General features: G+C 41.9%; 60 pseudogenes; all 60 read right to left on the bottom strand.

Annotated features, from left to right (window-relative positions):
* Positions 1 to 72: 72 nt before the first annotated feature.
* Positions 73 to 191, bottom strand: LOC134596705 (5S ribosomal RNA; annotated as a pseudogene).
* A 377-nt stretch (positions 192 to 568) lies between these two features.
* LOC134592009 (5S ribosomal RNA) lies at positions 569 to 687 on the bottom strand (annotated as a pseudogene).
* Positions 688 to 821: 134 nt separating this feature from the next.
* Positions 822 to 940, bottom strand: LOC134596792 (5S ribosomal RNA; annotated as a pseudogene).
* A 134-nt stretch (positions 941 to 1,074) lies between these two features.
* LOC134589204 (5S ribosomal RNA) lies at positions 1,075 to 1,193 on the bottom strand (annotated as a pseudogene).
* A 134-nt stretch (positions 1,194 to 1,327) lies between these two features.
* Positions 1,328 to 1,446, bottom strand: LOC134591998 (5S ribosomal RNA; annotated as a pseudogene).
* Positions 1,447 to 1,580: 134 nt separating this feature from the next.
* Positions 1,581 to 1,699, bottom strand: LOC134588549 (5S ribosomal RNA; annotated as a pseudogene).
* Positions 1,700 to 1,833: 134 nt separating this feature from the next.
* LOC134594669 (5S ribosomal RNA) lies at positions 1,834 to 1,952 on the bottom strand (annotated as a pseudogene).
* Positions 1,953 to 2,086: 134 nt separating this feature from the next.
* LOC134595435 (5S ribosomal RNA) lies at positions 2,087 to 2,205 on the bottom strand (annotated as a pseudogene).
* Positions 2,206 to 2,339: 134 nt separating this feature from the next.
* Positions 2,340 to 2,458, bottom strand: LOC134591986 (5S ribosomal RNA; annotated as a pseudogene).
* Positions 2,459 to 2,593: 135 nt separating this feature from the next.
* LOC134588735 (5S ribosomal RNA) lies at positions 2,594 to 2,712 on the bottom strand (annotated as a pseudogene).
* A 225-nt stretch (positions 2,713 to 2,937) lies between these two features.
* Positions 2,938 to 3,056, bottom strand: LOC134588264 (5S ribosomal RNA; annotated as a pseudogene).
* Positions 3,057 to 3,190: 134 nt separating this feature from the next.
* Positions 3,191 to 3,309, bottom strand: LOC134591974 (5S ribosomal RNA; annotated as a pseudogene).
* A 225-nt stretch (positions 3,310 to 3,534) lies between these two features.
* On the bottom strand, positions 3,535 to 3,653 carry LOC134588415 (5S ribosomal RNA; annotated as a pseudogene).
* A 134-nt stretch (positions 3,654 to 3,787) lies between these two features.
* LOC134594945 (5S ribosomal RNA) lies at positions 3,788 to 3,906 on the bottom strand (annotated as a pseudogene).
* Positions 3,907 to 4,040: 134 nt separating this feature from the next.
* On the bottom strand, positions 4,041 to 4,159 carry LOC134594750 (5S ribosomal RNA; annotated as a pseudogene).
* A 134-nt stretch (positions 4,160 to 4,293) lies between these two features.
* On the bottom strand, positions 4,294 to 4,412 carry LOC134596485 (5S ribosomal RNA; annotated as a pseudogene).
* Positions 4,413 to 4,546: 134 nt separating this feature from the next.
* Positions 4,547 to 4,665, bottom strand: LOC134591963 (5S ribosomal RNA; annotated as a pseudogene).
* A 135-nt stretch (positions 4,666 to 4,800) lies between these two features.
* On the bottom strand, positions 4,801 to 4,919 carry LOC134597200 (5S ribosomal RNA; annotated as a pseudogene).
* Positions 4,920 to 5,053: 134 nt separating this feature from the next.
* Positions 5,054 to 5,172, bottom strand: LOC134596212 (5S ribosomal RNA; annotated as a pseudogene).
* A 134-nt stretch (positions 5,173 to 5,306) lies between these two features.
* LOC134588960 (5S ribosomal RNA) lies at positions 5,307 to 5,425 on the bottom strand (annotated as a pseudogene).
* Positions 5,426 to 5,650: 225 nt separating this feature from the next.
* Positions 5,651 to 5,769, bottom strand: LOC134587807 (5S ribosomal RNA; annotated as a pseudogene).
* Positions 5,770 to 5,994: 225 nt separating this feature from the next.
* LOC134588414 (5S ribosomal RNA) lies at positions 5,995 to 6,113 on the bottom strand (annotated as a pseudogene).
* A 569-nt stretch (positions 6,114 to 6,682) lies between these two features.
* On the bottom strand, positions 6,683 to 6,801 carry LOC134589398 (5S ribosomal RNA; annotated as a pseudogene).
* A 135-nt stretch (positions 6,802 to 6,936) lies between these two features.
* On the bottom strand, positions 6,937 to 7,055 carry LOC134597558 (5S ribosomal RNA; annotated as a pseudogene).
* Positions 7,056 to 7,189: 134 nt separating this feature from the next.
* On the bottom strand, positions 7,190 to 7,308 carry LOC134596211 (5S ribosomal RNA; annotated as a pseudogene).
* A 134-nt stretch (positions 7,309 to 7,442) lies between these two features.
* Positions 7,443 to 7,561, bottom strand: LOC134588959 (5S ribosomal RNA; annotated as a pseudogene).
* Positions 7,562 to 7,786: 225 nt separating this feature from the next.
* On the bottom strand, positions 7,787 to 7,905 carry LOC134598106 (5S ribosomal RNA; annotated as a pseudogene).
* Positions 7,906 to 8,039: 134 nt separating this feature from the next.
* On the bottom strand, positions 8,040 to 8,158 carry LOC134596747 (5S ribosomal RNA; annotated as a pseudogene).
* A 225-nt stretch (positions 8,159 to 8,383) lies between these two features.
* Positions 8,384 to 8,502, bottom strand: LOC134596309 (5S ribosomal RNA; annotated as a pseudogene).
* A 225-nt stretch (positions 8,503 to 8,727) lies between these two features.
* On the bottom strand, positions 8,728 to 8,846 carry LOC134588335 (5S ribosomal RNA; annotated as a pseudogene).
* Positions 8,847 to 8,980: 134 nt separating this feature from the next.
* On the bottom strand, positions 8,981 to 9,099 carry LOC134587691 (5S ribosomal RNA; annotated as a pseudogene).
* Positions 9,100 to 9,569: 470 nt separating this feature from the next.
* Positions 9,570 to 9,688, bottom strand: LOC134597848 (5S ribosomal RNA; annotated as a pseudogene).
* A 134-nt stretch (positions 9,689 to 9,822) lies between these two features.
* Positions 9,823 to 9,941, bottom strand: LOC134587917 (5S ribosomal RNA; annotated as a pseudogene).
* A 134-nt stretch (positions 9,942 to 10,075) lies between these two features.
* Positions 10,076 to 10,194, bottom strand: LOC134595290 (5S ribosomal RNA; annotated as a pseudogene).
* A 134-nt stretch (positions 10,195 to 10,328) lies between these two features.
* LOC134595242 (5S ribosomal RNA) lies at positions 10,329 to 10,447 on the bottom strand (annotated as a pseudogene).
* A 134-nt stretch (positions 10,448 to 10,581) lies between these two features.
* Positions 10,582 to 10,700, bottom strand: LOC134597912 (5S ribosomal RNA; annotated as a pseudogene).
* Positions 10,701 to 11,180: 480 nt separating this feature from the next.
* LOC134589065 (5S ribosomal RNA) lies at positions 11,181 to 11,299 on the bottom strand (annotated as a pseudogene).
* Positions 11,300 to 11,433: 134 nt separating this feature from the next.
* Positions 11,434 to 11,552, bottom strand: LOC134588037 (5S ribosomal RNA; annotated as a pseudogene).
* A 134-nt stretch (positions 11,553 to 11,686) lies between these two features.
* Positions 11,687 to 11,805, bottom strand: LOC134595481 (5S ribosomal RNA; annotated as a pseudogene).
* A 134-nt stretch (positions 11,806 to 11,939) lies between these two features.
* Positions 11,940 to 12,058, bottom strand: LOC134595289 (5S ribosomal RNA; annotated as a pseudogene).
* Positions 12,059 to 12,192: 134 nt separating this feature from the next.
* Positions 12,193 to 12,311, bottom strand: LOC134596829 (5S ribosomal RNA; annotated as a pseudogene).
* Positions 12,312 to 12,536: 225 nt separating this feature from the next.
* On the bottom strand, positions 12,537 to 12,655 carry LOC134591951 (5S ribosomal RNA; annotated as a pseudogene).
* Positions 12,656 to 12,880: 225 nt separating this feature from the next.
* On the bottom strand, positions 12,881 to 12,999 carry LOC134588940 (5S ribosomal RNA; annotated as a pseudogene).
* A 224-nt stretch (positions 13,000 to 13,223) lies between these two features.
* LOC134595744 (5S ribosomal RNA) lies at positions 13,224 to 13,342 on the bottom strand (annotated as a pseudogene).
* A 225-nt stretch (positions 13,343 to 13,567) lies between these two features.
* On the bottom strand, positions 13,568 to 13,686 carry LOC134587842 (5S ribosomal RNA; annotated as a pseudogene).
* Positions 13,687 to 13,820: 134 nt separating this feature from the next.
* LOC134594189 (5S ribosomal RNA) lies at positions 13,821 to 13,939 on the bottom strand (annotated as a pseudogene).
* Positions 13,940 to 14,073: 134 nt separating this feature from the next.
* LOC134595116 (5S ribosomal RNA) lies at positions 14,074 to 14,192 on the bottom strand (annotated as a pseudogene).
* Positions 14,193 to 14,326: 134 nt separating this feature from the next.
* On the bottom strand, positions 14,327 to 14,445 carry LOC134597616 (5S ribosomal RNA; annotated as a pseudogene).
* Positions 14,446 to 14,670: 225 nt separating this feature from the next.
* LOC134595791 (5S ribosomal RNA) lies at positions 14,671 to 14,789 on the bottom strand (annotated as a pseudogene).
* A 134-nt stretch (positions 14,790 to 14,923) lies between these two features.
* LOC134598186 (5S ribosomal RNA) lies at positions 14,924 to 15,042 on the bottom strand (annotated as a pseudogene).
* A 480-nt stretch (positions 15,043 to 15,522) lies between these two features.
* Positions 15,523 to 15,641, bottom strand: LOC134588718 (5S ribosomal RNA; annotated as a pseudogene).
* A 134-nt stretch (positions 15,642 to 15,775) lies between these two features.
* On the bottom strand, positions 15,776 to 15,894 carry LOC134597615 (5S ribosomal RNA; annotated as a pseudogene).
* A 134-nt stretch (positions 15,895 to 16,028) lies between these two features.
* On the bottom strand, positions 16,029 to 16,147 carry LOC134595288 (5S ribosomal RNA; annotated as a pseudogene).
* Positions 16,148 to 16,281: 134 nt separating this feature from the next.
* LOC134596828 (5S ribosomal RNA) lies at positions 16,282 to 16,400 on the bottom strand (annotated as a pseudogene).
* A 225-nt stretch (positions 16,401 to 16,625) lies between these two features.
* LOC134591940 (5S ribosomal RNA) lies at positions 16,626 to 16,744 on the bottom strand (annotated as a pseudogene).
* A 225-nt stretch (positions 16,745 to 16,969) lies between these two features.
* LOC134588892 (5S ribosomal RNA) lies at positions 16,970 to 17,088 on the bottom strand (annotated as a pseudogene).
* A 224-nt stretch (positions 17,089 to 17,312) lies between these two features.
* On the bottom strand, positions 17,313 to 17,431 carry LOC134591929 (5S ribosomal RNA; annotated as a pseudogene).
* Positions 17,432 to 17,565: 134 nt separating this feature from the next.
* Positions 17,566 to 17,684, bottom strand: LOC134597614 (5S ribosomal RNA; annotated as a pseudogene).
* A 134-nt stretch (positions 17,685 to 17,818) lies between these two features.
* Positions 17,819 to 17,937, bottom strand: LOC134596603 (5S ribosomal RNA; annotated as a pseudogene).
* A 225-nt stretch (positions 17,938 to 18,162) lies between these two features.
* On the bottom strand, positions 18,163 to 18,281 carry LOC134595790 (5S ribosomal RNA; annotated as a pseudogene).
* Positions 18,282 to 18,358: the final 77 nt, after the last annotated feature.

Here is an 18,358-nt window from a genome sequence, read left to right as displayed (position 1 = left end):
GACAAGACGCTTCTGGATAGGGAAAAAAGTGGTCTGATTATGACATCATAATGCAAAAAAGAAATAATTAAAAGCTTACGGCACCTGAGGTTCCTAGTTGGTCTCCCATACAAGAACTAACCAGGCCCGAGTCTGGATGGCTTCCGAGATCTGACGAGATCAGGCATTTTCAGACTGGTATGGCCGTAAGTGAAATTAAGAGAATGCGATCTCGCTAATGTTGGTAGAATATCAAACTCTGGTTGCGACAAAAGACAAGACGCTTCTGGATAGGGAAAAAAGTGGTCTGATTATGACATCATAATGCAAAAAAGAAATAAACAAAAGCTTACGACACCTGAGGTTCCTAGTTGGTCTCCCATACAAGTACTAACCAGGCCCGAGTCTGGATGGCTTCCGAGATCAGGCATTTTCAGACTGGTATGGCCGTAAGTGAAATTAAGAGAATGCGATCTCGCTAATGTTGGTAGAATATCAAACTCTGGTTGCGACAAAAGACAAGACGCTTCTGGATAGGGAAAAAAGTGGTCTGATTATGACATCATAATGCAAAAAAGAAATAAACAAAAGCTTACGGCACCTGAGGTTCCTAGTTGGTCTCCCATACAAGTACTAACCAGGCCCGAGTCTGGATGGCTTCCGAGATCTGACGAGATCAGGCATTTTCAGACTGGTATGGCCGTAAGTGAAATTAAGAGAATGCGATCTCGCTAATGTTGGTAGAATATCAAACTCTGGTTGCGACAAAAGACAAGACGCTTCTGGATAGGGAAAAAAGTGGTCTGATTATGACATCATAATGCAAAAAAGAAATAAACAAAAGCTTACGGCACCTGAGGTTCCTAGTTGGTCTCCCATACAAATACTAACCAGGCCCGAGTCTGGATGGCTTCTGAGCTCTGATGAAATCAGGCATTTTCAGACTGGTATGGCCGTAAGTGAAATTAAGAGAATGCGATCTCGCTAATGTTGGTAGAATATCAAACTCTGGTTGCGACAAAAGACAAGACGCTTCTGGATAGGGAAAAAAGTGGTCTGATTATGACATCATAATGCAAAAAAGAAATAAACAAAAGCTTACGGCACCTGAGGTCCCTAGTTGGTCTCCCATACAAGAACTAACCAGGCCCGAGTCTGGATGGCTTCCGAGAACTGACGAAATCAGGCATTTTCAGACTGGTATGGCCGTAAGTGAAATTAAGAGAATGCGATCTCGCTAATGTTGGTAGAATATCAAACTCTGGTTGCGACAAAAGACAAGACGCTTCTTTATAAGGAAAAAAGTGGTCTGATTATGACATCATAATGCAAAAAAGAAATAAACAAAAGCTTACGGCACCTGAGGTTCCTAGTTGGTCTCCCATACAAGTACTAACCAGGCCCGAGTCTGGATGGCTTCCGAGATCTGACGAGATCAGGCATTTTCAGACTGGTATGGCCGTAAGTGAAATTAAGAGAATGCGATCTCGCTAATGTTGGTAGAATATCAAACTCTGGTTGCGACAAAAGACAAGACGCTTCTGGATAGGGAAAAAAGTGGTCTGATTATGACATCATAATGCAAAAAAGAAATAAACAAAAGCTTACGGCACCTGAGGTTCCTAGTTGGTCTCCCATACAAGTACTAACCAGGCCCGAGTCTGGATGGCTTCCGAGTTCTGACGAGATTAGGCATTTTCAGACTGGTATTGCTGTAAGTGAAGTTAAGAGAATGTGATCTCGCTAATGTTGGTAGAATATCAAACTCTGGTTGCGACAAAAGACAAGACGCTTCTGGATAGGGAAAAGAGTGGTCTGATTATGACATCATAATGCAAAAAAGAAATAAACAAAAGCTTACGGCACCTGAGGTTCCTAGTTGGTCTCCCATACAAGTACTAACCAGGCCCGAGTCTGGATGGCTTCTGAGATCTGACGAGATCAGGCATTTTCAGACTGGTATGGCCGTAAGTGAAACTAAGAGAATGCGATCTCGCTAATGTTGGTAGAATATCAAACTCTGGTTGCGACAAAAGACAAGACGCTTCTGGATAGGGAAAAAAGTGGTCTGATTATGACATCATAATGCAAAAAAGAAATAAACAAAAGCTTACGGCACCTGAGGTTCCTAGTTGGTCTCCCATACAAGTACTAACCAGGCCCGAGTCTGGATGGCTTCCGAGATCTGACGAGATCAGGCATTTTCAGACTAGTATGGCCGTAAGTGAAATTAAGAGAATGCGATCTCGCTAATGTTGGTAGAATATCAAACTCTGGTTGCGACAAAAGACAAGACGCTTCTGGATAGGGAAAAAAGTGGTCTGATTATGACATCATAATGCAAAAAAGAAATAAACAAAAGCTTACGGCACCTGAGGTTCCTAGTTGGTCTCCCATACAAGTACTAACCAGGCCCGAGTCTGGATGGCTTCCGAGATCTGACGAGATCAGGCATTTTCAGACTGGTATGGCCGTAAGTGAAATTAAGAGAATGCGATCTCGCTAATGTTGGTAGAATATCAAACTCTGGTTGCGACAAAAGACAATGACGCTTCTGGATAGGGAAAAAAGTGGTCTGATTATGACATCATAATGCAAAAAAGAAATAAACAAAAGCTTACGGCACCTGAGGTTCCTAGTTGGTCTCCCATACAAATACTAACCAGGCCCGAGTCTGGATGGCTTCCGAGTTCTGACGAGATTAGGCATTTTCAGACTGGTATGGCTGTAAGTGAAGTTAAGAGAATGCGATCTCGCTAATGTTGGTAGAATATCAAACTCTGGTTGCGACAAAAGACAAGACGCTTCTGGATAGGGAAAAAAGTGGTCTGATTATGACATCATAATGCAAAAAAGAAATAAACAAAAGCTTACGGCACCTGAGGTTCCTAGTTGGTCTCCCATAGGGAAAAAAGTGGTCTGATTATGACATCATAATGCAAAAAAGAAATAAACAAAAGCTTACGGCACCTGAGGTTCCTAGTTGGTCTCCCATACAAGTACTAACCAGGCCCGAGTCTGGATGGCTTCAGAGATCTGACAAGATCAGGCATTTTCAGACTGGTATGGCTGTAAGTGAAGCTAAGAGAATGCGATCTCGCTAATGTTGGTAGAATATCAAACTCTGGTTGCGACAAAAGACAAGACGCTTCTGGATAGGGAAAAAAGTGGTCTGATTATGACATCATAATGCAAAAAAGAAATAAACAAAAGCTTACGGCACCTGAGGTTCCTAGTTGGTCTCCCATACAAGTACTAACCAGGCCCGAGTCTGGATGGCTTCCGAGATCTGACGAGATCAGGCATTTTCAGACTGGTATGGCCGTAAGTGAAATTAAGAGAATGCGATCTCGCTAATGTTGGTAGAATATCAAACTCTGGTTGCGACAAAAGACAAGACGCTTCTGGATAGGGAAATAAGTGGTCTGATTATGACATCATAATGCAAAAAATAAATAAACAAAAGCTTACGGCACCTGAGGTTCCTAGTTGGTCTCCCATAGGGAAAAAAGTGGTCTGATTATGACATCATAATGCAAAAAAGAAATAAACAAAAGCTTAAGGCACCTGAGGTTCCTAGTTGGTCTCCCATACAAGTACTAACCAGGCCCGAGTCTGGATGGTTTCCGAGATCTGACAAGATCAGGCATTTTCAGACTGGTATGGCCGTAAGGGAAATTAAGAGAATGCGATCTCGCTAATGTTGGTAGAATATCAAACTCTGGTTGCGAGAAAAGACAAGACGCTTCTGGATAGGGAAATAAGTGGTCTGATTAGGACATCATAATGCAAAAAATAAATAAACAAAAGCTTACGGCACCTGAGGTTCCTAGTTGGTCTCCCATACAAGTACTAACCAGGCCCGAGTCTGGATGGCTTCCGAGATCTGAAGAGATCAGGCATTTTCAGACTGGTATGGCCGTAAGTGAAATTAAGAGAATGCGATCTCGCTAATGTTGGTAGAATATCAAACTCTGGTTGCGACAAAAGACAAGACGCTTCTGGATAGGGAAAAAAGTGGTCTGATTATGACATCATAATGCAAAAAAGAAATAAACAAAAGCTTACGGCACCTGAGGTTCCTAGTTGGTCTCCCATACAAGTACTAACCAGGCCCGAGTCTGGATGGCTTCCGAGATCTGATGAGATCAGGCATTTTCAGACTAGTATGGCCGTAAGTGAAATTAAGAGAATGCGATCTCGCTAATGTTGGTAGAATATCAAACTCTGGTTGCGACAAAAGACAAGACGCTTCTGGATAGGGAAAAAAGTGGTCTGATTATGACATCATAATGCAAAAAAGAAATAAACAAAAGCTTACGGCACCTGAGGTTCCTAGTTGGTCTCCCATACAAGTACTAACCAGGCCCGAGTCTGGATGGCTTCCGAGATCTGACGAGATCCGGCATTTTCAGACTGGTATGGCCATAAGTGAAATTAAGAGAATGCAATCTCGCTAATGTTGGTAGAATATCAAACTCTGGTTGCGACAAAAGACAAGACGCTTCTCTATAGGGAAAAAAGTGGTCTGATTATGACATCATAATGCAAAAAAGAAATAAAAAAAAGCTTACGGCACCTGAGGTTCCTAGTTGGTCTCCCATACAAGTACTAACCAGGCCCGAGTCTGGATGGCTTCCGAGATCTGACGAGATCAGGCATTTTCAGACTGGTATGGCCGTAAGTGAAATTAAGAGAATGCGATCTCGCTAATGTTGGTAGAATATCAAACTCTGGTTGCGACAAAAGACAAGACGCTTCTGGATAGGGAAAAAAGTGGTCTGATTATGACATCATAATGCAAAAAATAAAATAAAAAAAAGCTTACGGCACCTGAGGTTCCTAGTTGGTCTCCCATACAAGTACTAACCAGGCCCGAGTCTGGATGGCTTCCGACATCTGACGAGATCAGGCATTTTCAGACTGGTATGGCCGTAAGTGAAATTAAGTGAATGCGATCTCGCTAATGTTGGTAGAATATCAAACTCTGGTTGCGACAAAAGACAAGACGCTTCTGGATAGGGAAAAAAGTGGTCTGATTATGACATCATAATGCAAAAAAGAAATAAACAAAAGCTTACGGCACCTGAGGTTTCTAGTTGGTCTCCCATACAAGTACTAACCTGGCCCGAGTCTGGATGGCTTCCGAGATCTGATGAGATCAGGCATTTTCAGACTGGTATGGCCATAAGTGAAATTAAGAGAATGCGATCTCGCTAATGTTGGTAGAATATCAAACTCTGGTTGCGACAAAAGACAAGACGCTTCTGCATAGGGAAAAAAGTGGTCTGATTATGACATCATAATGCAAAAAATAAATAAACAAAAGCTTACGGCACCTGAGGTTCCTAGTTGGTCTCAAATACAAGTACTAACCAGGCCCGAGTCTGGATGGCTTCCGAGATCTGACGAGATCAGGCATTTTCAGACTGGTATGGCCGTAAGGGAAATTAAGAGAATGCGATCTCGCTAATGTTGGTAGAATATCAAACTCTGGTTGCGACAAAAGACAAGACGCTTCTGGATAGGGAAAAAAGTGGTCTGATTATGACATCATAATGCAAAAAAGAAATAAAAAAAAGCTTACGGCACCTGAGGTTCCTAGTTGGTCTCCCATAGGGAAAAAAGTGGTCTGATTATGACATCATAATGCAAAAAATAAATAAACAAAAGCTTACGGCACCTGAGGTTCCTAGTTGGTCTCCCATACAAGTACTAACCAGGCCCGAGTCGGGATGGCTTCCAAGATCTGACGAGATCAGGCATTTTCAGACTGGTATGGCCGTAAGGGAAATGAAGAGAATGCGATCTCGCTAATGTTGGTAGAATATCAAACTCTGGTTGCGAAAAAAGACAAGACGCTTCTGGATAGGGAAATAAGTGGTCTGATTATGACATCATAATGCAAAAAAGAAATAAACAAAAGCTTACGGCACCTGAGGTTCCTAGTTGGTCTCCCATAGGGAAAAAAGTGGTCTGATTATGACATCATAATGCAAAAAAGAAATAAACAAAAGCTTAAGGCACCTGAGGTTCCTAGTTGGTCTCCCATACAAGTACTAACCAGGCCCGAGTCTGGATGGTTTCCGAGATCTGACAAGATCAGGCATTTTCAGACTGGTATGGCCGTAAGGGAAATTAAGAGAATGCGATCTCGCTAATGTTGGTAGAATATCAAACTCTGGTTGCGAGAAAAGACGACGCTTCTGGATAGGGAAAAAAGTGGTCTGATTATGACATCATAATGCAAAAAAGAAATAAACAAAAGCTTACGGCACCTGAGGTTCCTAGTTGGTCTCCCATAGGGAAAAAAGTGGTCTGATTATGACATCATAATGCAAAAAAGAAATAAACAAAAGCATACGGCACCTGAGGTTCCTAATTGGTCTCCCATACAAGTACTAACCAGGCCTGAGTCTGGATGGCTTCCGAGATCTGACGAGATCAGGCATTTTCAGAATGGTATGTCCGTAAGTGAAATTAAGAGAATGCGATCTTGCTAATGTTGGTAGAATATCAAACTCTGGTTGCCACAAAAGACAAGACGCTTCTGGATAGGGAAAAAAGTGGTCTGATTATGACATCATAATGCAAAAAAGAAATAAACAAAAGCTTACGGCACCTGAGGTTCCTAGTTGGTCTCCCATAGGGAAAAAAGTGGTCTGATTATGACATCATAATGCAAAAAAAAAAAATAAACAAAAGCTTACTGCACCTGAGGTTCCTAGTTGGTCTCCCATACAAGTATTAACCAGGCCCGATTCTGGATGGCTTCCGAGATCTGATGAGATCAGGCATTTTCAGACTGGTATGGTCGTAAGTGAAATTAAGAGAATGCGATCTCGCTAATGTTGGTAGAATATCAAACTCTGGTTGCGACAAAAGACAAGACGCTTCTGGATAGGGAAAAAAGTGGTCTGATTATGACATCATAATGCAAAAAAGAAAATAAAAAAAAGCTTACGGCACCTAAGGTTCCTAGTTGGTCTCCCATACAAGTACTAACCAGGCCCGAGTCTGGATGGCTTCCGAGATCTGACGAGATCAGGCATTTTCAGACTGGTATGGCCGTATGTGAAATTAAGAGAATGCGATCTCGCTAATGTTGGTAGAATATCAAACTCTGGTTGCGACAAAAGACAAGACGCTTCTGGATAGGGAAAAAAGTGGTCTGATTATAACATCATAATGCAAAAAAGAAATAAACAAAAGCTTACGGCACCTGAGGTTTCTAGTTGGTCTCCCATACAAGTACTAACCTGGCCCGAGTCTGGATGGCTTCCGAGATCTGATGAGATCAGGCATTTTCAGACTGGTATGGCCATAAGTGAAATTAAGAGAATGCGATCTCGCTAATGTTGGTAGAATATCAAACTCTGGTTGCGACAAAAGACAAGACGCTTCTGCATAGGGAAAAAAGTGGTCTGATTATGACATCATAATGCAAAAAATAAATAAACAAAAGCTTACGGCACCTGAGGTTCCTAGTTGGTCTCAAATACAAGTACTAACCAGGCCCGAGTCTGGATGGCTTCCGAGATCTGACGAGATCAGGCATTTTCAGACTGGTATGGCCGTAAGGGAAATTAAGAGAATGCGATCTCGCTAATGTTGGTAGAATATCAAACTCTGGTTGCGACAAAAGACAAGACGCTTCTGGATAGGGAAAAAAGTGGTCTGATTATGACATCATAATGCAAAAAAGAAATAAAAAAAAGCTTACGGCACCTGAGGTTCCTAGTTGGTCTCCCATAGGGAAAAAAGTGGTCTGATTATGACATCATAATGCAAAAAAGAAATAAACAAAAGCTTACGGCACCTGAGGTTCCTAGTTGGTCTCCCATACAAGTACTAACCAGGCCCGAGTCTGGATGGCTTCCGAGATATGACGAGATCAGGCATTTTCAGACTGGTATGGCCGTAAGTGAAATTAAGAGAATGCGATCTCGCTAATGTTGGTAGAATATCAAACTCTGGTTGCGACAAAAGACAAGACGCTTCTGGATAGGGAAAAAAGTGGTCTGATTATGACATCATAATGCAAAAAAGAAATAAACAAAAGCTTACGGCACCTGAGGTTCCTAGTTGGTCTCCCATACAAGTACTAACCAGGCCCGAGTCTGGATGGCTTCCAAGATCTGACGAGATCAGGCATTTTCAGACTGGTATGGCCGTAAGGGAAATGAAGAGAATGCGATCTCGCTAATGTTGGTAGAATATCAAACTCTGGTTGCGACAAAAGACAAGACGCTTCTGGATAGGGAAATAAGTGGTCTGATTATGACATCATAATGCAAAAAAGAAATAAACAAAAGCTTACGGCACCTGAGGTTCCTAGTTGGTCTCCCATAGGGAAAAAAGTGGTCTGATTATGACATCATAATGCAAAAAAGAAATAAACAAAAGCTTATGGCACCTGAGGTTCCTAGTTGGTCTCCCATACAAGTACTAACCAGGCCCGAGTCTGGATGGCTTCCGAGATCTGACGAGATCAGGCATTTTCAGACTGGTATGGCCGTAAGTGAAATTAAGAGAATGCGATCTCGCTAATGTTGGTAGAATATCAAACTCTGGTTGCGACAAAAGACAAGACGCTTCTGGATAGGGAAAAAAGTGGTCTGATTATGACATCATAATGCAAAAAAGAAATAAACAAAAGCTTACGGCACCTGAGGTTCCTAGTTGGTCTCCCATAGGGAAAAAAGTGGTCTGATTATGACATCATAATGCAAAAAAGAAATAAACAAAAGCTTACGGCACCTGAGGTTCCTAGTTGGTCTCCCATACAAGTATTAACCAGGCCCGATTCTGGATGGCTTCCGAGATCTGATGAGATCAGGCATTTTCAGACTGGTATGGCCATAAGTGAAATTAAGAGAATGCGATCTCACTAATGTTGGTAGAATATCAAACTCTGGTTGCGACAAAAGACAAGATGCTTCTGGATAGGGAAAAAAGTGGTCTGATTATGACATCATAATGCAAAAAATAAATAAACAAAAGCTTACGGCACCTGAGGTTCCTAGTTGGTCTCCCATACAAGTACTAACCAGGCCCGAGTTTGGATGGCTTCCGAGATCTGACGAGATCAGGCATTTTCAGACTGGTATGGACGTAAGTGAAATTAAGAGAATGCGATCTAGCTAATGTTGGTAGAATATCAAACTCTGGTTGCGACAAAAGACAAGACGCTTCTGGATAGGGAAAAAAGTGGTCTGATTATGACATCATAATGCAAAAAAGAAATAAACAAAAGCTTACGGCACCTGAGGTTCCTAGTTGGTCTCCCATACAAGTACTAACCAGACCCGAGTCTGGATGGCTTCCGAGATCAGGCATTTTCAGACTGGTATGGCCATAAGTGAAATTAAGAGAATGCGATCTCGCTAATGTTGGTAGAATATCAAACTCTGGTTGCGACAAAAGACAAGACGCTTCTGGATAGGGAAAAAAGTGGTCTGATTATGACATCATAATGCAAAAAAGAAATAAACAAAAGCTTACGGCACCTGAGGTTCCTAGTTGGTCTCCCATAGGGAAAAAAAAGTGGTCTGATTATGACATCATAATGCAAAAAAGAAATCAACAAAAGCTTGCGGCACCTGAGGTTCCTAGTTGGTCTCCCATACAAGTACTAACCAGGCCCGAGTCTAAATGGCTTCCGAGATCTGATGAGATCAGGCATTTTCAGACTGGTATGGCCATAAGTGAAATTAAGAGAATGCGATCTCACTAATGTTGGTAGAATATCAAACTCTGGTTGCGACAAAAGATAAGATGCTTCTGGATAGGGAAAAAAGTGGTCTGATTATGACATCATAATGCAAAAAATAAATAAACAAAAGCTTACGGCATCTGAGGTTCCTAGTTGGTCTCCCATACAAGTACTAACCAGGCCCGAGTTTGGATGGCTTCCGAGATCTGACGAGATCAGGCATTTTCAGACTGGTATGGCCGTAAGTGAAATTAAGAGAATGCGATCTCGCTAATGTTGGTAGAATATCAAACTCTGGTTGCGACAAAAGACAAGACGCTTCTGGATAGGGAAAAAAGTGGTCTGATTATGACATCATAATGCAAAAAAGAAATAAACAAAAGCTTACGGCACCTGAGGTTCCTAGTTGGTCTCCCATACAAGTACTAACCAGACCCGAGTCTGGATGGCTTCCGAGATCAGATGAGATCAGGCATTTTCAGACTGGTATGGCCGTAAGTTAAATTAAGAGAATGCGATCTCGCTAATGTTGGTAGAATATCAAACTCTGGTTGCGACAAAAGACAAGACGCTTCTGGATAGGGAAAAAAGTGGACTGATTATGACATCATAATGCAAAAAAGAAATAAACAAAAGCTTACAGCACCTGAGGTTCCTAGTTGGTCTCCCATACAAGTACTAACCAGGCCCGAGTCTGGATGGCTTCCGAGATCTGACGAGATCAGGCATTTTCAGACTGGTATGGCCATAAGTGAAATGAAGAGAATGCGATCTCGTTAATGTTGGTAGAATATCAAACTCTGGTTGCGACAAAAGACAAGATGCTTCGGGATAGGGAAAAAAGTGGTCTGATTATGACATCATAATGCAAAAAAGAAATAAACAAAAGCTTAGGGCACCTGAGGTTCCTAGTTGGTCTCCCATACAAGTACTAAACAGGCCCGAGTCTGGATGGCTTCCGAGATCTGACGAGATCAGGCATTTTCAGACTGGTATGGCCGTAAGTGAAATTAAGAGAATGCGATCTCGCTAATGTTGGTAGAATATCAAACTCTGGTTGCGACAAAAGACAAGACGCTTCTGGATAGGGAAAAAAGTGGTCTGATTATGACATCATAATGCAAAAAAGAAATAAACAAAAGCTTACGGCACCTGAGGTTCCTAGTTGGTCTCCCATAGGGAAAAAAGTGGTCTGATTATGACATCATAATGCAAAAAAGAAATAAACAAAAGCTTACGGCACCTGAGGTTCCTAGTTGGTCTCCCATACAAGTACTAACCAGGCCCGATTCTGGATGGATTCCGAGATCTGACGAGATCAGGCATTTTCAGACTGGTATAGCCGCGTAAGTGAAATTAAGAGAATGCGATCTCGCTAATGTTGGTAGAATATCAAATTCTGGTTGCGACAAAAGACAAGACGCTTCTGGATAGGGAAAAAAGTGGTCTGATTATGACATCATAATGCAAAAAAGAAATAAACAAAAGCATCCGGCACCTGAGGTTCCTAATTGGTCTCCCATACAAGTACTAACCAGGCCCGAGTCTGGATGGCTTCCGAGATCTGACGAGATCAGGCATTTTCAGAATGGTATGGCCGTAAGTGAAATTAAGAGAATGCGATCTCGCTAATGTTGGTAGAATATCAAACTCTGGTTGCGACAAAAGACAAGACGCTTCTGGATAGGGAAAAAAGTGGTCTGATTATGACATCATAAAGCAAAAAAGAAATAAACAAAAGCTTACGGCACCTGAGGTTCCTAGTTGGTCTCCCATACATGTACTAACCAGGCCCGAGTCTGGATGGCTTCCGAGATCTGACGAGATCAGGCATTTTCAGACTGGTATGGCGGTAAGTGAAATTAAGAGAATGCGATCTCGCTAATGTTGGTAGAATATCAAACTCTGGTTGCGACAAAAGACAAGACGCTTCTGGATAGGGAAAAAAGTGGTCTGATTATGACATCACAATGCAAAAAAGAAATAAACTAAAGCTTACGGCACCTGAGGTTCCTAGTTGGTCTCCCATACAAGTACTAACCAGGCCCGAGTCTGGATGGCTTCCGAGATCTGACGAGATCAGGCATATTCAGACTGGTATAGCCGTAAGTGAAATTAAGAGAATGCGATCTCGCTAATGTTGGTAGAATATCAAACTCTGGTTTTGACAAAAGACAAGACGCTTCTGGATAGGGAAAAAAGTGGTCTGATTATGACATCATAATGCAAAAAATAAATAAACAAAAGCTTACGGCACCTGAGGTTCCTAGTTGGTCTCCCATACAAGTACTAACCAGACCCGAGTCTGGATGGCTTCCGAGATCAGATGAGATCAGGCATTTTCAGACTGGTATGGCCGTAAGTGAAATTAAGAGAATGCGATCTCGCTAATGTTGGTAGAATATCAAACTCTGGTTGCTACAAAAGACAAGACGCTTCTGGATAGGGAAAAAAGTGGTCTGATTATGACATCATAATGCAAAAAAGAAATAAACAAAAGCTTACCGCACCTGAGGTTCCTAGTTGGTCTCCCATACAAGTACTAACCAGGCCCGAGTCTGGATGGCTTCCGAGATCTGACGAGATCAGGCATTTTCAGACTGGTATGGCCGTAAGTGAAATTAAGAGAATGCGATCTCGTTAATGTTGGTAGAATATCAAACTCTGGTTGCGACAAAAGACAAGACGCTTCTGGATAGGGAAAAAAGTGGTCTGATTATGACATCATAATGCAAAAAAGAAATAAACAAAAGCTTACGGCACCTGAGGTTCCTAGTTGGTCTCCCATAGGGAAAAAAGTGGTCTGATTATGACATCATAATGCAAAAAAGAAATAAACAAAAGCTTACGGCACCTGAGGTTCCTAGTTGGTCTCCCATACAAGTACTAACCAGGCCCGAGTCTGGATGGCTTCCGAGATCTGACGAGATCAGGCATTTTCAGACTGGTATGGCCGTAAGTGAAATTAAGAGAATGCGATCTCGCTAATGTTGGTAGAATATCAAACTCTGGTTGCGACAAAAGACAAGATGCTTCGGGATAGGAAAAAAAGTGGTCTGATTATGACATCATAATGCAAAAAAGAAATAAACAAAAGCTTACGGCACCTGAGGTTCCTAGTTGGTCTCCCATAGGGAAAAAAGTGGTCTGATTATGACATCATAATGCAAAAAAGAAATAAACAAAAGCTTACGGCACCTGAGGTTCCTAGTGGGTCTCCCATACATTTACTAACCAGGCCCGAGTCTGGATGGCTTCCGAGATCTGACGAGATCAGGCATTTTAAGACTGGTATAGCCGTAAGTGAAATTAAGAGAATGCGATCTCGCTAATGTTGGTAGAATATCAAACTCTGGTTGCGACAAAAGACAAGACGCTTCTGGATAGGGAAAAAGTGGTCTGATTATGACATCATAATGCAAAAAAGAAATAAACAAAAGCTTACGGCACCTGAGGTTCCTAGTTGGTCTCCCATAGGGAAAAAAGTGGTCTGATTATGACATCATAATGCAAAAAAGAAATAAACGAAAGCTTACGGCACCTGAGGTTCCTAGTTAGTCTCCCATACAAGTACTAACCAGGCCCGAGTCTGGATGGCTTCCGAGATCTGACGAGATCAGGCATTTTCAGACTGGTATGGCCGTAAGTGAAATTAAGAGAATGCGATCTCGCTAATGTTGGTAGAATATCAAACACTGGTTGCGACAAAAGACAAGACGCTTCTGGATAGGGAAAAAAGTGGTCTGATTATGACATCATAATGCAAAAAAGAAATAAACAAAAGCTTACGGCACCTGAGGTTCCTAGTTGGTCTCCCATAGGGAAAAAAGTGGTCTGATTATGACATCATAATGCAAAAAAGAAATAAACGAAAGCTTACGGCACCTGAGGTTCCTAGTTAGTCTCCCATACAAGTACTAACCAGGCCCGAGTCTGGATGGCTTCCGCGATCTGACGAGATCAGGCATTTTCAGACTGGTATGGCCGTAAGTGAAATTAAGAGAATGCGATCTCGCTAATGTTGGTAGAATATCAAACTCTGGTTGCGACAAAAGACAAGATGCTTCTGGATAGGGAAAAAAGTGGTCTGATTATGACATCATAATGCAAAAAAGAAATAAACAAAAGCTTACGGCACCTGAGGTTCCTAGTTGGTCTCCCATACAAGTACTAACCAGGCCCAAGTCTGGATGGCTTCCGAGATCTGATGAGATCAGGCATTTTCAGACTGGTATGGCCGTAAGTGAAATTAAGAGAATGCGATCTCGCTAATGTTGGTAGAATATCAAACTCTGGTTGCGACAAAAGACAAGACGCTTCTGGATAGGGAAAAAAGTGGTCTGATTATGACATCATAATGCAAAAAATAAATAAACAAAAGCTCACGGCACCTGAGGTTCCTAGTTGGTCTCCCATACAAGTACTAACCAGGCCCGAGTCTGGATGGCTTCCGAGATCTGACGAGATCAGGCATTTTCAGACTGGTATGGCCGTAAGTGAAATTAAGAGAATGCGATCTCGCTAATGTTGGTAGAATATCAAACTCTGGTTGCGACAAAAGACAAGACGCTTCTGGATAGGGAAAAAAGTGGTCTGATTATGACATCATAATGCAAAAAAGAAATAAACTAAAGCTTACGGCACCTGAGGTTCCTAGTTGGTCTCCCATACAAGTACTAACCAGGCGCGAGTCTGGATGGCTTCCGAGATCTGACGAGATCAGGCATTTTCAGACTGGTATGGCCGTAAGTGAAATTAAGAGAATGCGATCTCGTTAATGTTGGTAGAATATCAAACTCTGGTTGCGACAAAAGACAAGACGCTTCTGGATAGGGAAAAAAGTGGTATGATTATGACATCATAATGCAAAAAAGAAATAAACAAAAGCTTACGGCACCTGAGGTTCCTAGTTGGTCTCCCATAGGGAAAAAAGTGGTCTGATTATGACATCATAATGCAAAAAAGAAATAAACAAAAGCTTACGGCACCTGAGGTTCCTAGTTGGTCTCCCATACAAGTACTAAGCAGGCCCGAGTCTGGATGGCTTCCGAGATCTGACGAGATCAGGCATTTTCAGACTGGTATAGCCGTAAGTGAAATTAAGTGAATGCGATCTCGCTAATGTTGGTAGAATATCAAACACTGGTTGCGACAAAAGACAAGACGCTTCTGGATAGGGAAAAAAGTGGTCTGATTATGACATCATAATGCAAAAAAGAAATAAACTAAAGCTTACGGCACCTGAGGTTCCTAGTTGGTCTCCCATACAAGTACTAACCAGGCGCGAGTCTGGATGGCTTCAGAGATCTGACGAGATCAGGCATTTTCAGACTGGTATGGCCGTAAGTGAAATTAAGAGAATGCGATCTCGCTAATGTTGGTAGAATATCAAACTCTGGTTGCGACAAAAGACAAGATGCTTCGGGATAGGGAAAAAAGTGGTCTGATTATGACATCATAATGCAAAAAAGAAATAAACAAAAGCTTACGGCACCTGAGGTTCCTAGTTGGTCTCCCATAGGGAAAAAAGTGGTCTGATTATGACATCATAATGCAAAAAAGAAATAAACAAAAGCTTACGGCACCTGAGGTTCCTAGTTGGTCTCCCATACAAGTACTAACCAGGCCCGATTCTGGATGGATTCCGAGATCTGACGAGATCAGGCATTTTCAGACTGGTATAGCCGCGTAAGTGAAATTAAGAGAATGCGATCTCGCTAATGTTGGTAGAATATCAAACTCTGGTTGCGACAAAAGACAAGACGCTTCTGGATAGGGAAAAAAGTGGTCTGATTATGACATCATAATGCAAAAAAGAAATAAACAAAAGCTTACGGCACCTGAGGTTCCTAGTTGGTCTCCCATACAAGTACTAACCAGCCCAGAGTCTGGATTGCTTCCGAGATCTGACGAGATCAGGCATTTTCAGACTGGTATGGCCGTAAGTGAAATTAAGAGAATGCGATCTCGCTAATGTTGGTAGAATATCAAACTCTGGTTGCGACAAAAGACAAGACGCTTCTGGATAGGGAAAAAAGTGGTCTGATTATGACATCATAATGCAAAAAAGAAATAAACTAAAGCTTACGGCACCTGAGGTTCCTAGTTGGTCTCCCATACAAGTACTAACCAGGCGCGAGTCTGGATGGCTTCCGAGATCTGACGAGATCAGGCATTTTCAGACTGGTATGGCCGTAAGTGAAATTAAGAGAATGCGATCTCGCTAATGTTGGTAGAATATCAAACTCTGGTTTTGACAAAAGACAAGACGCTTCTGGATAGGGAAAAAAGTGGTCTGATTATGACATCATAATGCAAAAAAGAAATAAACAAAAGCTTACGGCACCTGAGGTTCCTAGTTGGTCTCCCATACAAGTACTAACCAGACCCGAGTCTGGATGGCTTCCGAGATCAGATGAGATCAGGCATTTTCAGACTGGTATGGCCGTAAGTGAAATTAAGAGAATGCGATCTCGCTAATGTTGGTAGAATATCAAACTCTGGTTGCTACAAAAGACAAGACGCTTCTGGATAGGGAAAAAAGTGGTCTGATTATGACATCATAATGCAAAAAAGAAATAAACAAAAGCTTACCGCACCTGAGGTTCCTAGTTGGTCTCCCATACAAGTACTAACCAGGCCCGAGTCTGGATGGCTTCCGAGATCTGACGAGATCAGGCATTTTCAGACTGGTATGGCCGTAAGTGAAATTAAGAGAATGCGATCTCGTTAATGTTGGTAGAATATCAAACTCTGGTTGCGACAAAAGACAAGACGCTTCTGGATAGGGAAAAAAGTGGTCTGATTATGACATCATAATGCAAAAAAGAAATAAACAAAAGCTTACGGCACCTGAAGTTCCTAGTTGGTCTCCCATAGGGAAAAAAGTGGTCTGATTATGACATCATAATGCAAAAAAGAAATAAACAAAAGCTTACGGCACCTGAGGTTCCTAGTTGGTCTCCCATACAAGTACTAACCAGGCCCGAGTCTGGATGGCTTCCGAGATCTGACGAGATCAGGCATTTTCAGACTGGTATGGCCGTAAGTGAAATTAAGAGAATGCGATCTCGCTAATGTTGGTAGAATATCAAACTCTGGTTGCGACAAAAGACAAGATGCTTCGGGATAGGAAAAAAAGTGGTCTGATTATGACATCATAATGCAAAAAAGAAATAAACAAAAGCTTACGGCACCTGAGGTTCCTAGTTGGTCTCCCATAGGGAAAAAAGTGGTCTGATTATGACATCATAATGCAAAAAAGAAATAAACAAAAGCTTACGGCACCTGAGGTTCCTAGTTGGTCTCCCATACATTTACTAACCAGGCCCGAGTCTGGATGGCTTCCGAGATCTGACGAGATCAGGCATTTTAAGACTGGTATAGCCGTAAGTGAAATTAAGAGAATGCGATCTCGCTAATGTTGGTAGAATATCAAACTCTGGTTGCGACAAAAGACAAGACGCTTCTGGATAGGGAAAAAGTGGTCTGATTATGACATCATAATGCAAAAAAGAAATAAACAAAAGCTTACGGCACCTGAGGTTCCTAGTTGGTCTCCCATAGGGAAAAAAGTGGTCTGATTATGACATCTTAATGCAAAAAATAAATAAACAAAAGCTTACGGCACCTGAGGTTCCTAGTTGGTCTCCCATACAAGTACTAACCAGGCCCGAGTCTGGATGGCTTCCGAGATCTGACGAGATCAGGCATTTTCAGACTGGTATGGCCGTAAGTGAAATTAAGAGAATGCGATCTCGCTAATGTTGGTAGAATATCAAACTCTGGTTGCGACAAAAGACAAGACGCTTCTGGATAGGGAAAAAAGTGGTCTGATTATGACATCATAATGCAAAAAAGAAATAAACTAAAGCTTACGGCACCTGAGGTTCCTAGTTGGTCTCCCATACAAGTACTAACCAGGCGCGAGTCTGGATGGCTTCCGAGATCTGACGAGATCAGGCATTTTCAGACTGGTATGGCCGTAAGTGAAATTAAGAGAATGCGATCTCGCTAATGTTGGTAGAATATCAAACTCTGGTTTTGACAAAAGACAAGACGCTTCTGGATAGGGAAAAAAGTGGTCTGATTATGACATCATAATGCAAAAAAGAAATAAACAAAAGCTTACCGCACCTGAGGTTCCTAGTTGGTCTCCCATACAAGTACTAACCAGGCCCGAGTCTGGATGGTTTCCGAGATCTGACGAGATCAGGCATTTTCAGACTGGTATGGCCGTAAGTGAAATTAAGAGAATGCGATCTCGTTAATGTTGGTAGAATATCAAACTCTGGTTGCGACAAAAGAAAAGACGCTTCTGGATAGGGAAAAAAGTGGTCTGATTATGACATCATAATGCAAAAAAGAAATAAACAAAAGCTTACGGCACCTGAGGTTCCTAGTTGGTCTCCCATAGGGAAAAAAGTGGTCTGATTATGACATCATAATGCAAAAAAGAAATAAACAAAAGCTTACGGCACCTGAGGTTCCTAGTTGGTCTCCCATACAAGTACTAAGCAGGCCCGAGTCTGGATGGCTTCCGAGATCTGACGAGATCAGGCATTTTCAGACTGGTATAGCCGTAAGTGAAATTAAGAGAATGCGATCTCGCTAATGTTGGTAGAATATCAAACACTGGTTGCGACAAAAGACAAGATGCTTCGG

This window comes from Pelobates fuscus, chromosome 2 (genome assembly GCF_036172605.1).
Source record: "Pelobates fuscus isolate aPelFus1 chromosome 2, aPelFus1.pri, whole genome shotgun sequence".
Lineage (NCBI taxonomy): Eukaryota > Metazoa > Chordata > Amphibia > Anura > Pelobatidae > Pelobates > Pelobates fuscus.
The sequence above is the reverse complement of the archived record's forward strand: the minus strand, read 5'-3'. Positions and strand labels throughout refer to the sequence as shown.